The 15,132-nt window shown below is 38.3% G+C and overlaps 2 protein-coding genes across 3 annotated transcripts in view; one reads left to right on the forward strand and one right to left on the reverse strand.

Moving 5' to 3' along the window:
* LOC126268029 (uncharacterized) overlaps positions 1 to 11,927 on the reverse strand; it is a 52,224-nt gene extending 40,297 nt beyond the window's left edge. The window contains exon 1 of the mRNA XM_049973451.1: positions 11,893 to 11,927. The gene's annotated coding sequence lies outside the window, so the exon portion shown is untranslated. The remainder of the gene's footprint in view (positions 1 to 11,892) is intronic.
* The window catches only part of LOC126268028 (integrin alpha-PS5-like), a 554,707-nt gene that overhangs the window by 134,417 nt on the left and 405,158 nt on the right, over positions 1 to 15,132 (forward strand). The window lies entirely within an intron of this gene.

Here is a 15,132-nt window from a genome sequence, read left to right on the forward strand (position 1 = left end):
TGCCAAGTACTGAGTTTCTCATTTGTGATCCCACACACGATCTCTTCTACTTGAACTGTTACGTCAATACTGTGCCGTCGACTTTGTCTTGTACGCCAGGTTACCCTTTGATAGAGACAGATTCTGATTTTGCCCCCATCTTATTCAGTGACACAGTGGACTGCTTCACAATATATATATTTGCCTGAACAACTACAACAGCTACATGAGCAAATTGCGACATACAACTAGTTGGTACAAGATCAGTTACACATGCTGCAGCTGACACCGACCAACCACGACATGCAACAAGATGCTCCTGTCATTGTTCCGCCTCCAACTGCTGACAATCCTTTGCCGTTACTACCAGCTACAACTAATACCCTGACGATCACGCTACATGGATCTATGTCCAAGATGTCACAACTGTCATCATCACGCCACCTTAAGTGGAAATTCTACATTACTAATGTGATATAAGCAACTTATTTACATGGTTGCCACCTTTCCTTGGTAGTTCCAGACACTTCGTTTCTGTGCCATGGCATAACCAGCCACATTCCAGTACCACTTGCTCTGCCGCCCTCTTCACTACCTTTGCAAAGTACGACCAACACATCTGCCATTTCTGCTTCAACAAGTGAACATCTATCCGCTCTGGCACATGACGGTGCATCAGTTTCACGCGAGCAGCTTGCAGCCTTACGACTCGATCGCAGGACAGTGACAGAACACACACAGCTCCAGTTCCATCAAACTGTGTCGCCTCTCCGCCAAGGAACACTGGTTCATCCACCGATTCGACTTCTTCACATTCACATTACATCTCATCGCCTTCCTGCTCTGACCATGGTTATTCCAACCACGTCCACCTTCCACCACCTCTCGCCGATGCCATGCCTCATGCACAGGGCTTACGGCCACTCCCCCCAACCTTCGATCACGGCTGTTTTGCACATCAAAATATCAACACTGTCAACTCTGCTTGGAACATCCTGCCATCTACCACTGTAACACACTCACCGTCCATGGGCTCTGAGGCGACGCTTCCATCTACACCGAAGTCATCCGCCACCACGGTCAGTGATGTGAAGCTTGCTGTTTTCTCCCCTGCTGTTGCTGTGACATCAAGCACCTCTATAACTCCGTCATTACCGTGAGTGTTGCTCATCTGGCATCTCTTACGCAACCTGTTAAGCCACAGCATGCTTGCTCCTTTATGTCATATGGCCAATAACAAACTATTACCGGACACATTGCACTCACTGTGGTGTTAGCTGGCAAATACTTTGGCAATACATCTTATCGCATCTTCGACGTACTCCATACCTTTGATCGGATCAAAACCCCACTGCGCCGCACTGTCTCGGCATGACGATGTTCTCCCCACTGAGACGCTGCAGCCTTCTGCTTCCACCGTGCCATCAGCAGCATGGCACGGTCAACCTATGGATGCCTTCTGCACCTCCTTCCCTCTGCTGGGCGCAGCTACCAAGACATCGAGAAATGGTCCGATCACGCCTTGCACTAGCGCCTGCCACAACACGGTTGGTCATGCGCACCTGTGCCATCAGCTGGCCGGATGCACAAATGCCTCTCATCATCCTTACCATGCTCTGCACTATCGGCGAGGGCTCTGTGGTGGTTATTGACTGCAAGAGTCGACCGCTTGATCTTTGAGAATGAACTTCTTTGAAAACTGTTGCTCTCAGTGTATTCTGAACTCTGTATTCGAGCAGATGTGTTTGTACTGACATGATCAAAATAAAGTTAATTCATTATGAACAAGTGAATACTTAATGTTGGGTTTGATATTACCATACATAATATCCCGATCCCCACAGGTTCTACAGTGCAATTCAGTTTGAGATCTATTTATTGTTTCACTTTGTCCTTTAATGCAAATGAAGTAGTCTGTTCTTTACAGAATTTTGGCACAGCATTAGGCTCCTCGCACAGCATTAGGCTTCACATAATCTGACATTTGTAGGCTTTAGTGCTTTAGGTGTTAATTCAGAAAACTGGTATCACATTTTTTAAAGTCTTCATTGCGACAACAGTGTTAATCTGATTCACACCTTCATGGATTGTGAAGCCTACTTTATTGAATAAATCAAGATCGAGTAAATTTGCTGCTTTGTGTGATTTCGCTACTATAATTCTGGATTGCTTTGTAAACTGCTTAAATGCAACCTCTATTATGAACTGGCCTTTGCCACGTATTACTTAGGTGTATGGAGTATCCATTGTCAGTTTCAAATTTCAGTGTAATTTTATTTAGTCAGTGTGACACATTAATCCTTGTCATTAGTTGAGGAGACAGCATTCACTTTATTCTTTGCTTGTGAAATTTTATTCATCTGCTTATTTTTTTCCTGATCATTTACATTATTTTTATTATAAATTTGAGTGTCTTAATGTCTTTTTACAGTGCAGAATTTGCTTTGTGTTGCAGACCTCAGATTTATGACCTATCTTTTTGTGATTTTCTGAAGAACACTCTTTATACATGTAATTAATACAGCATTATGCATAAGAACATAATTCTCCATTGTGGGGTCGGTTTATGAGCTGCTGTTGCCTATGTATGTCCTCTAAGACCCTACTGTGCAACCTGTTGATGCACTGCATATGCACTAGCATCTTTGAACTGGAGAGTGTCAGCTGAGACAAGTTTCTGTTCAGGCAACCATATTAAAGGCAAACATTGCTGCAATGATGGGTTAATCAAATTAAGAAGGTTTTTCTTTAATTTGTTACTGGGCAAGTGAATAATGAACATGTCACCAATGAGAGACTCAGCTTAAGGGTTTTCACACTTCTGAACTTCTGATTCTTGGAGAGAAATTTGCAGTCTCTAGTGAACTCCTGTGGTTGTGCTATCCACTCTTTGTAAACTTGACTGGATGTTTATAAAACACCAGAAAAATTTATGACTGGTTGCTGGCACATGCACTTGAGCTTTAAAATAAGTTTCTATCTTATCCTTAATCTTTGAATATGGTTTCGTTTCTGCATCTAATTCAGATCATAGATTTTGAACCAATTTAAAAGTTTCTGTGCCAACATTAGGAAGAAGAAAAGTTTTTAGTTCAGTATCAACAGGTAATTTGTGAGTGATGAAATGTTGCTACAAACTTGATTAATAGCTTGGCTAGGATTCTATATTCTGCTCAAAAGCCTGTATTAATGGTGACAGCATCTTGTAATTTCCTGGATGATTGTTCCTCTCTGCTTCTAATTTTAAAAACCAAGCCACCAAACTTTCTTGGATTGTAGAAAGTTTCTGAAGCAATACTAGCATTGGCTGCAGAATTCCTGGATAATCCACTTTTTAAAAATAAAATTTTGGACAATATTCACACATAAAAAAAAGTTTTGCATCATTTCGGTTCCGAGAGTTCAGGAAACTGCACAGAAAGTTGGAATAGAGATCAACATAAACTCCATTTCCACCCTTTTTATTGCGCATGAAAACCACAAATTGCATGTTGTACTACTACACAGTGTGACCTTCAGAGATGGTGGTCCAGATTGCTCTACACACCGGTACCTCTAATACCCAGTAGCACGTCTTCTTTCATTGATGCATGCCTGTATTTGTTGTGGCACACTATCCACAAGTTCATCAAGGCACTGTTGATTCAGATTATCCCACTCATCAATGGCAATTTGGCTTGGATCCCTCAGGGCGGTTGGTGAGTCACGTCATCCATAAACAGCCCTTTTCAATCTATCCCAGGCATGTTCGAAAGGTTTCATGCTTGTAGAACACGCTGGCCAGTCTAGTTGAGCGATGTTTTTATGCTGAAGGAAGCCATTCACAAGATGTGCATGATGGGGGTGCAAATTGTTGTCCATGAAGATGAATGCTTCACCAATGTGCTGCCAATTTGGATGCAATACTGTTTGGAGGATGTCATTCACATATCGTACAACTAATATGGCCCCTTACACGGCCACCAGTGCCATATGTCAGCCCAACATAATGCCGCCCCAAAACAGCAGGGAGCTTCCACCTTGCTGCATTCGCTGGACAGTGTGTCTAAGGCATTCAGCCTGACCGGGTTGCCTTGTAACATGTCTTCGACGATTGTCTGGTTGAAGCCATATGCGACACTCATTGGTGAAGAGAACATGATGCCAAAACTGAGCAGTCCATTTGGCATGTTGTTGGGCAGATATTTACTGCACTGCATGGTTGCAAAGATGGACCTCGCCATGGACATCAAGAGTGAAGTTGCACATCATGCAGCCTATGCACACAGTTTGAGTCATAACACAACGTCCTGTGGCTGCACAAAAAGCATTATTGAACATGGTAGTGTTGCATGCTAGGGTTCCTCTGAGCTATAATCTGTAGGTAGAGGTCATCCACTGCAGCAGTGGCCCTTGGGTAGCCTGAGTGAGGCATGTCATCGACAGTTCCTGTCTCTCTGTATCTCCTCCATGTCCAAACCATCAGTTTGGTTCACTCCGAGATGCCTGGACACTTCTCTTGTTGACAGCCCTTCCTGGCACAAAGTAACAATGTGGACTCAATCAGACCACAGTATTGACCGTCTAGGCATGGTTTAACTACAGACTGCATTGGCCATGTACCTCCTTCCTGGTGGAATGACTGGATCTGATCGGCTGTCAGACCTCCTCCGTCTAATAGACACTGGTCATGCATGGTGGTTTACATCTTGGGGTGGGGGTTAGTGCAATCTCTGAACAGTCAATGATACTGTGTCTGTGATACAATATCCACAGTCAGCGTCTATCTACAGGAGTTCTGGGAACTGGGGTGATGTAAGACTTTTAGATGTGTGTAGTAGCAGCCAAAACAGTATAGTCAGATGTCATACTATAGATTAGATTAGATTAATACTTGTTCCATAGATCATGAAAACAACACTTCATAATGATGTGGAAAGAGTCAGGTTAATAAAAGATGTCTGTACAAGATATTACATTACACAAAATATTGGCTCAAATGGTTCAAATGGCTCTGAGCACTATGGGACTCAACTGCTGTGGTCATCAGTCCCCACAAAATATTGCATGACACTAATGTTTAAGTTTTTTTTCTTTTTTACCCCTTAATTTATATTTAAAAATTCAGCCAATGAGTAGAAGGAATTGTCATCTAGAAATTCTTTTAATTTATTTTTAACTGTTAATTGGCTATCTGTCAGGTTTTTGATGCTGTTTGGTAGATGACCAAAGACTTTTGTGGTAGCATAATTTACCCCTTTCTGTGCCAAAGTCAGATTTAACCCTGCATAGTGAAGGTCATCCTTTCTCCTGGTGTTATAGCTATGCACACTGCTATTACTTTTGAACTGGGTTAGATTATTAACAACAAATTTCATAAGTGAATATATATATACTGTGAGGTTACTGCGAGGATCCCTAGTTCCTTAAATAGACAACTACAGAATGGCCGTGGGTGGGCTCCAGCAATTACTCTGATTACACGTTTTTGAGCAATGAATACTTTTCTACTGAATGATGAATTACCCCAGAATATGATGTCATACGAAAGCAGTGAATGAAAGTAGGCGTAGTAAGCTAATTTACTGAGATTCTTATCACCAAAATTTGTAATAACCCTAATAGCATACATAGCTGACGTTTCAGCAGACCATCAATGTGTTGCTTCCAGTTTAACCTCTCATCAGTGGACACACCAAAAAGTTTTGAAAATTCTACCTTAGCTACAGGCTTCTGTACAAAGTCTATATTTATTACTGGAGTTGTGCCATTTACTGTACGGAACTGTATATACTGTGTTTTATCAAAATTTAAAGAGAGTCTGTTTGCTGAGAACCATTTAATAATTTTGTGAAAAACATCATTTACAATTACATCACTTAGTTCTTGGTTTTTGGATGTTATTACTATACTTTCATCATCAGCAAAAAGAACTAACTTTGCATCTTCATCAATGTGGAATGGTAGTCATTATGTATATCAAGAACAGTAAAGAACCTGAGACCGAACCCTGTGGGACCCCATACTTGATAGCCCCCCCCAGTTTGAGGAATCAGCTGTTGTATTAACATTACATGAACCACTTATTTCAACTTTCTGCATTCTTCCAGTTAAGTATGAATTAAACCATTTGTGCACTGCCCCCCTCAAACCATAATGATTTAGTTGTCAGAAAAGTTTCATTTTCATTCAACAGTTTTTTTCTGTTTTGTCCTCATTGACAGGGCTTTATTTGTTCCTTATCTCCTCATCATCGGGGTTTATAAGTTGTTCTCACAAGATACAGTTGGTGCCAACATATAAATGTGTCACGAAGAGAACAACATTACGACCAAAACTGGCTGCTGTAATGGAAGGTTCTTGCTTTCGTACAATAACTATATAGTCTTATCACAAGGCCAAAAATGTGTAGGCAACCTATGGAAAAACTGAATGCAGCACAAATTAGAAACAATCTGCAATAATTTAAGAGAAACTATACATTTTGAATCTTGAGTGTAAAGATGATACTTCACCAGCACCAGCACCAGCTGTTTTCTACAGGAATGACAGCCTACTTGTTCACACCACATTTTCTGTGAAAACACACTCCCTTGTGCAGTTTTCAGGAATGGCCAACCAAATGATTGCTTGATCATCAGAATGAATTATAGCTCATAATAATTTGAAACAGTATTGTTACCATGTACTCCAAACTTCTTGAATTCACTGGAGGAGAAGGAACACTGAAAGACAATCTCCAGATTTGAAAAAAATCTGGAACCACATTCATCCTTACTAATGGATGAATGAGGGCAAAGGCATCCTACAAGTAGGAGGGTACCACACTTAATGCACACTACACACTGAATTACATTTGATCAATTAGTCGTAGTTCTAGTTCTTTCCACTCATTTCTGTTTCTGGCTATGCTGGTCCACTGTCTTCTTGCTTATTTTCTGAAAAAGTCCAACCATCTGCACCTTGGTCTTTCTCAGAGTCTCTTGCTGATGTAGGTCCCATGTGGTAGCTCATGCTGTTCATCTGTCATCTTGCAGCTTTACCACATGGCCACCCCTTTTCTGTTTGGTCTTCATAGCCTGTTATGCTATGTTTATTGTTGCTGACATCATGTGTGTCAAGGTGTTCGATATTCTTTCAGAGAGATGCCAAGGATCATCCTCTGCATTTTCCTGTGGCTTCCGGGAACTACTAAACTACAGGAAAAGTGGGCATATTTTGAAAATAGTAAGAAGAAAAGTACTTCTTTTATTTATTGAGGTCTTCAGTGTGATAAAGTGAGTTTTATTTAGATGGAAATGTTTTATCTAAACTGTAGTTTCTCAAATGTTAAGTCTGTTACTGCGAATTAAACTGACACACTAAGTGTCACTTACTGGGCACAAAATTGTTTCTTCTCAATATAATGGAAATCACCCACTACTTGATTATCTCAATAATGCAGTATCTTCAATGACAATAACTGCTCACACTGCAGTACTATGGTTTGGCATCCATTTATTCTGTATGCTCGAAAGGCACTTTATCATGAGTTTGGCAATACCAATTTAGTGAGGTGGTGAAGCCAAACACACATGGTTTTCACCAAGTTCCTTTGCTTATTTTCGGACTTTCACTACAGCCACATGTTAATACACAATTTCTAACAGCAAGTAAAAAACTCACTTCTTGCTGTAAATAATCCATATAGAATACGAAATCAGAATCAGCTTTTAGCATACAACATTCTAATATTGTCCAACAATTATGATGAGACACTGTTATTTATGTTTGCACACTGATATTATCATGTTCACATTTGACTTACAATTTTTCTAACATTATTCATGATCCACCAACTTCCAACAGTTTTAGAAAGCACAATTGCAGGTCTGAACTCATGTGCAAATCACAACACATACACAACTTTTCAGAATGATAACACTCTCTTTCTTGCAACACAATGGGGTGCCATCGATTATAACTCTTCCACTTCTGCCAACTCTTTGGGCCCCATTTGCCTGCCTTGTTGCTATGCAGTTCTACTACTGGCTGTTCTATTCACATTCCTTGACTGGCTTCCACATATCTTTCTTCAGTTGATATTATCCAAAAGGACTGTATCCTTTCTTAGATACAGATGATTTATGTATCTTTACTGTCTCAAACTGATTTACTTTTTAGTTTATTTATTTTTGTTTCATTTTAATATCTAAGACATTTTACTCTAAAAATTCAAATCTACCTCCTCACTACCTCCAGTAATCAGCTGGTTCTCAGAAACATCTTTACAGATGACACAGCGTTGACGAATATGTTTCACAACATTTCACAACACTTTGCCATACTCACTTTCTTCAAATTGATTGAATAAAGTTTGATTGTTGCAAAGCTTGGTGAGATGTGAAAGTTATGCTCAATGTGCTCTTAAGTTTTAATGGCCAGTTGCATGATGAGTATTTACCACACTGTTGAATAATTAGTTACAAATATTACTTACAGTTTCAAAGTAGTGTTGTGTGAAACAATCTGAAAATTGCTTAGATTTGTAGTGAAACAATTCATGAATTTTCCACCGCACTAGTGCACCTGTTCGAACTTAATTGCTTGTTCATTAATGAATTTGTCTTAGCCTCCATAAGCACCAGGCATGGACACATGACTTTCTTTTGTTTACAAAAATAAAGGAAGTCTTAAGGGACCATCATATTACAGCATACATGAGATTTAAAACACATCACTGAGAGTGTTAGAAGCTATCCTACAGGTTGAGTTCCAGAAGTGTTTCAGGGACTGGAAAAAGTGCAGGCTTAAGTGTGTAGTACCCAGTGGGGACTATTTAAAAGGGGATAACATTGCTCTAGAAGAATAAACAAACTTATTTCCTAACAGAAGTCCTATTATTCTTCTCTATACAGTTATATTCTTTGAACTGATTACAATGCTAGTGACATATACAGGACAAATAATTCTGCTTGAGAAATTTTAGATGGAGGATTGTTATTGTCAAACCTGCAGTGTTATTTTTAGTTTTAAAATCTCCCTACCTAAGACTCTGTCAGTGCTACAGCTGCTTTTAGTTTTTATGTTCCTTGGGTATAGCCCTCTTTCATTTGTTCATTGTGTGTCTGCGAATCAGTGAACTTTGCTTTGTATTAAGATGTATAATAGTTGTTACTTGGTATTCTTGTGCCTGAGTTTGAATTCTATAAACTTTACTAGGTTATGGACCCATGAAAACTGCAAAAATTTGGCACAGAACTTAATTATGTATTTTGTTAGATATATGATACAAGTCACCTAATGTATCATTTTTTGTACCATTTGATGGATCGAATGTCCAGCTATGGAAATTTCAAATTATGACTTTGTTCATCAACTATAGAGTTTGAGATGTGGTGTACCATCAGAGGGCAAAACCCAAGGACTTGACAATGTGTGCTTCAAAACAGGCAATGCTAACACCATGTGTAGCATTTTGATCATGACTGAGTACTCACAACAAGAATTTTTGGTAATGTACACTACTGCTTGTGAAATGCAGGAGGAATTGTGTGTGATTCCCAAACAAACATCTGAAGAAAACAAACTCACTCTCACAAAAAAAAAAAAACACCAAGAGTACTAAATGAACGTGAGTGATCCTGTGTCATAACATATTGCATAAAACTTAGATATTGTGAGTCAACTCAAGGATGTGGATGAAACAATGTTGAACATAAGAATCATACAAAATTTGTAGTAACATTTTCTGGAAGCAGTGATCTTGAACTCTATATGAAATCAATGGAAAAATGGTCTAGATTGTGATGGTACTTCATTAAAATGACTGGTTTTGACCTAGGCCATCTTCATATAGCACCATCAGCTGAAGTTGACTATGTGTAGAGCAATCAGTTGACCTCAATCTCTGAAATTGCTCAAAGTTCAGTGACTGAGGTCAACTAGCTGTTCTATGCATCATCAACTTCAGCTGATGCTGCTGTCTGAAGATGGCCAAAGTGTGCGCCAAAACTAGTCATTTTCATAAAGTACAATCACAATCTAAAATTTTTTAACTGATTTTATTTAGCAATCATGGCCAAGGTCCTTGGTGACCTTCTGAAAAAGTTCCATACCCTTGTCATGGCCTGGACTGTGTGCCTGGGGATTAGCAAATGATTCTGAAACTCCAACAGTGGCTCATTTCCTAAGGAGAATGACTGAGTGACATGGAGGGGACATCCAGAATCTTGGCAGTTATTTTCTCTCAAGGTGGAAGAAAGAGCATATGAGTCTGAATAGGAACTAGAAGTTCTGTGAGAAGTAAGGTCATCTGTAAAGAAACTGCCATCCTAAGAAGAAGAGAAATAATGAGCAAAATAGAGGTTATGTAGGGAAGGCATTCATTGTTACTGATGGAAGGTAATTCAAAAAAGTTCCACAAGATAAAGTGATTTCCAAGAGTATGCTGTATGCTGACATAAGTGATCTTTGGATTACTAACAATGGGGCATGGAGGCACATTTTTTTGCTGTAGGAACGATTCAGTGAAATTTGCAAATAACAAAACAATGAAATTTTACTTGGAGATAACGCTAAATGTGAAGCAAAGGGAATTAGAACAATTAAAATAAATAAATTTGTAAAGGGGCATCGGAAAGGTGGATGAATTGATGATGTGCTGTATCTCCCAAAAATAAGGAAGAATGTGTTTTCTATTGGTATTTGTATCATGAAAGGTTCTGCGGTTAGCTTTGTAGATAAGTATGTAAACATTTCTCATGATGAATGTGTCGTAGCCCAAGAAATAAAAGAAGATATGAAGGCTTGTTCAAACACCCAATGTGATGGGAATTTCTCAACCGCAAATTAATTGAAAACCTGTCTTGAAAGATACGGGTCACATAAGTGTCAAATTGATTGTGAATTTGATCAAAACAGATCTTATCGAGGAACTAAGTATGTGTAATGTGGTATCATTCTTTTTTTAAGTGTAATATGGGAAGTCTCACCATGTAATATGGAAAGTCTCACCATTTGCCTTTTAACAAGAGAATTGAAGTTAGAAATTAAGAAATTGGCGATTTTATAAACAATGATGTATGTGGATTCAAGCTAACATTCCAAAGGTGTTGGGGCTCACATGTGGTTATTCTTTGCTGAAATTTCTGGGCTCAAACTTGTCTAGGGGTTGAACCGTGTGTGTCACATTACACACCCTAAATTAGACACTTGTGACCCTTTGGTTAAATTGTCTGGCTCATGGCAAGTTTGCAAAATTGTATGAAACATACAATGTTAATATATCAATAACATCAATAATAATAATATTTGGAGCTAAATTAATGACCCATAAATGATGTAGGCCATTCAGTTGTTATTTGGTTAGATTAATGTTTATTCAGAAAGCAAATTAATAGCAAAAGTGATCATATTTAGAATTACTTTTACACTCAAGTGCATATCCATCTGACACAGTTTGATCATTCACAATCTCATCACAAATTACAAGTCCAATTCTTCACCTCGTTAACTACACGAAAAGTTATGGTTCACACAAGGCATGCAGCTACTCTCTGCTCAGAGACTAAGTCCTGTGACACCACACAACACAAAATTCTCTGTCATTTCACTTCCTTGTGTAACATTACAGGACATATTGGGACATATTGAAGTAATCGATACTGTAGACTTTTAGGGGATGTCGATACAGATATGCAAAATGTAAAGGGAAACTTTGGTGATGTTTAAATATTGTACTGTGTCAATATTAGGACATTTTGCACAGAAAGAATAAAAATAGAATTAATGTAAATATATATTAGTAACCTATTTTCATTCAATTTTGTAATTATATTTCATTTTGTAAAAGAAAGACTCACTGTTTGCTGTAGCTCTGATTAATTGTATAAATTATCAGTTTTGAGCTAAATTATTTCGTATAATACGGACAAGATACTTTTAAAAACTCACCAGCTAAAGAGAAAGTCTGTAAATGAACGTTTAATGCACACTTCTGGAACTTTCTATGGAGAAATTCTATATTATGATCGCAAAAATACGAAAACTTATGAATACTGTTTCATAACCTAATTTCGAAAGACGGTTTGTATCAAGAAATATTGCTAAAAAGATTTATTTACGTTTTGAAACACGATTTAAATCATTTTACATATAAATAGTTGTTCTAAATCACTCAAGAAATATCCAGAATCAAATGTCAAGATATTTCTGGAAACATCGGTACAAATATGGTGAAGGTTTGCTGTACGGAACTGTATATACTGTGTTTTATCAAAATTTAAAGAGAGTTCATTTGCTGAGAACCACTTAATAATTTTGTGAAAAACATCATTTACAATTACATCACTTAGTTCTTGGTTTTTGGATGTTATTACTATACTTTCATCATCAGCAAAAAGAACTAACTTTGCATCTTCATCAATATGGAATGGTAAGTAATTAATATATATCAAGAACAGTAAAGGACATAAGACCGAACCCTGTGGGACCCCATGCTTGATAACCCCCCAGTTTGAGGAATCAGCTGTTGTTTTAACATTACATGAACCACTTATTTCAACTTTCTGCATTCTTCCAGTTAAGTTTGAGTTAAACCATTTGTGCACTGCCCCCCTCAAACCATAATGATTTAGCTTATCTAAAAGAATTCCATGATTTACACAGTCAAAGGCCTTTGAGAGATCACAAAAAATACCAATGGGTGATGTCTGGTTATTCAGAGCATTTAATATTTGATCAGTGAAATCGTATATAGCATTTTCTGTTGAAAATCCTTTCTGAAAACCAAACTGACATTTTGTTAGTACTTTATTTTTACATATATGGGAGGCTACTCTTGAATATATTACTTTCTCAAAAATTTTTGATTGAGCTGTCAGAAGAGAGATTGGGCGATAGTTGTTGACATCCAACGTATCCCCCTTTTTATGCAATGGTTTTACAATGGCATATTTCAGTCTATCGGGGAAAACACCCTGCTCCGAAGGGGTATTACATACGTGGCTGAGAATCCTACTTATCTGTGGGGAACAAGCTTTAAGTATCTTGCTGGAAATGCCATCAATTCCGTAAGAGCTTTTACTTTTCAGTGAGTTTATTATTTTACTTAATTTAGAGGGAGAGGTTCGTGGAAATACAGTGTTTTCAAACCGCACAGGTAAGGCTTCTTCTATTAGAAGCCTTGCCTCTTCTAATGAAGATCTAGATCCTACTTTCTCCACCAACATTTAAAAAATGATTATTGAAAATATTTCCAATTTCAGATTGTTTGTTAGTACACTTGTCATTCAGTTTTATGGCACTAAAGTATTCCTGTGCTCTTGGTTGCCCTGTTTCCCTTTCAATAATATTCCAAATTGCTTTAATTTTATTATCAGAGTTACTGGTCTCAGACATGATACACATGCTTCTGGACTTTTTAATAACTTTTCTTAGTACCGCACAATAGTTTTTATAATATTGAACAATTTCGGGGGCAGTACTCCCTCTTGCTGTTAGATACAGTTCTCTTTTACGGTTGCAAGATATTCTTATTCCTTTAGTTAGCCAAGGTTTTTTATATGTTTTCTTGGAATTAAGTTTCACTGTTTTCTTGGGAAAACAATTTTCAAATACCTTTAAAAATGTATTGTGAAATAAGTTATATTTCAAATTTGCATCAGGTTCCATATACACTTCATCCCAGTCTAGCTCCTTTAGTCTTTCCCTAAAGTTTTCAGTATTTATATTGTTAATTGAATGCACTGCTTTGAAATTCTGATTTGATATACTGCATGGAGCTATGCCATGTACTGTAACTAGCTGTGCACCATGATCTGAAAGACCATTCTCAACAGGATAAGCATTTATGTCCTTAAACTTATCTTGGTCTATAAACAAGTTATCTATCAATGTCCAGCTGTTCTTTGTTATCCGAGTAGGAAAATCAATGACGGAGCTCAAATTGAAAGAACTGAGTAATACTACAAGGTCATTCTTCCTATCACACTCTTTCAGGGAATCAACATTGAAATCCCCACAAATGATAATTTGCTTCCCCCTGTCTGACAGATAGCACAACAAAGCATCCAAGTTTTCTAGGAATAGCTGGAAATTCCCTGAGGGGGACCTATACACTGTTACAATTATGAAAGTGCCATCATTTAGTTTTAGTTCAGTGGCACATGCTTCCATATGTTGCTCTACACAAAATTTTTTAGTTTCTAAATGTTTTGCGCTGTGGAAGCTTTTGACATATATAGCAACTCCTCCTCTCATCATATTATCTCTACTTACATGTGCAGCTAATTTGTACCCATTGATGATAACCTTTTGCATATCAGTGACAATGTGATGCTCAGACAGGCATAGTACATCTATTACATTCTCAGTTTCTATATCTTCCAAACAAAGCAAAAGCTCATCAAATTTATTCTTCAATCCCCCAATATTTTGATGAAATATACTAACATTTTTCATTTTACTTTTGTGAGTATCTTGAACTTTTTTAACATCTTTAGTACTTGCCTGGCTGAGTTTCCCACTGGACACTGTTCTTACACTAAAAAAGAGTTACCACCATGAGATGTAGTTCCTCCCCCCTTTAAATTTCCTGCTATCAGCCCAGCCAGTTTACCCTTCCCCTTCTTGTTGAGGTGTAGGTCATGTCTAGTATAGTCCCACCTACAGAGTGAATCAACAGGAACCACACCAATGTGTGACCCTGCATCGGATCCAACTAGCCGTTCCAACTCCAAATTAACTCTCCTGACAGAAGAGCTCAAATGAGGCTGATCGTGGCCCTCCAGAACCGACACAAACCCAACACTGGTATGACTCGATGCCAATGCAATATTTGCCAGGTCACACTCTATGCTGTACCCCGGATCTCTGTCAATACTGTTGCCCGGCCCACCCACAATAACCACGGTATCTTCCTTAGTAAAGCCTCTACATAATGAACCTAAATCCTCTGTAACCTGCCCCAGTCCAGCACTAGGTTTAAAAAACTTGTGACCTGGTATTCTGACCCTAATTCATCCTGCAGAAGTTGGCCCACACCCCTAGCATACGAACTACCTAGCAACAAGACTTTCTTTCTCTTTGCACACTTCCATACCTTCGTATTCAATTTGCTGCTGAAACCTTGTTGAGCCCTGTCTACATCTACTTCTGTGAGAGGCTCATCAGTTTCCGAATGAGGCAACAGGT

The sequence above is a fragment of the Schistocerca gregaria genome, chromosome 4 (genome assembly GCF_023897955.1).
Source record: "Schistocerca gregaria isolate iqSchGreg1 chromosome 4, iqSchGreg1.2, whole genome shotgun sequence".
In the NCBI taxonomy this organism is placed as follows: domain Eukaryota; kingdom Metazoa; phylum Arthropoda; class Insecta; order Orthoptera; family Acrididae; genus Schistocerca; species Schistocerca gregaria.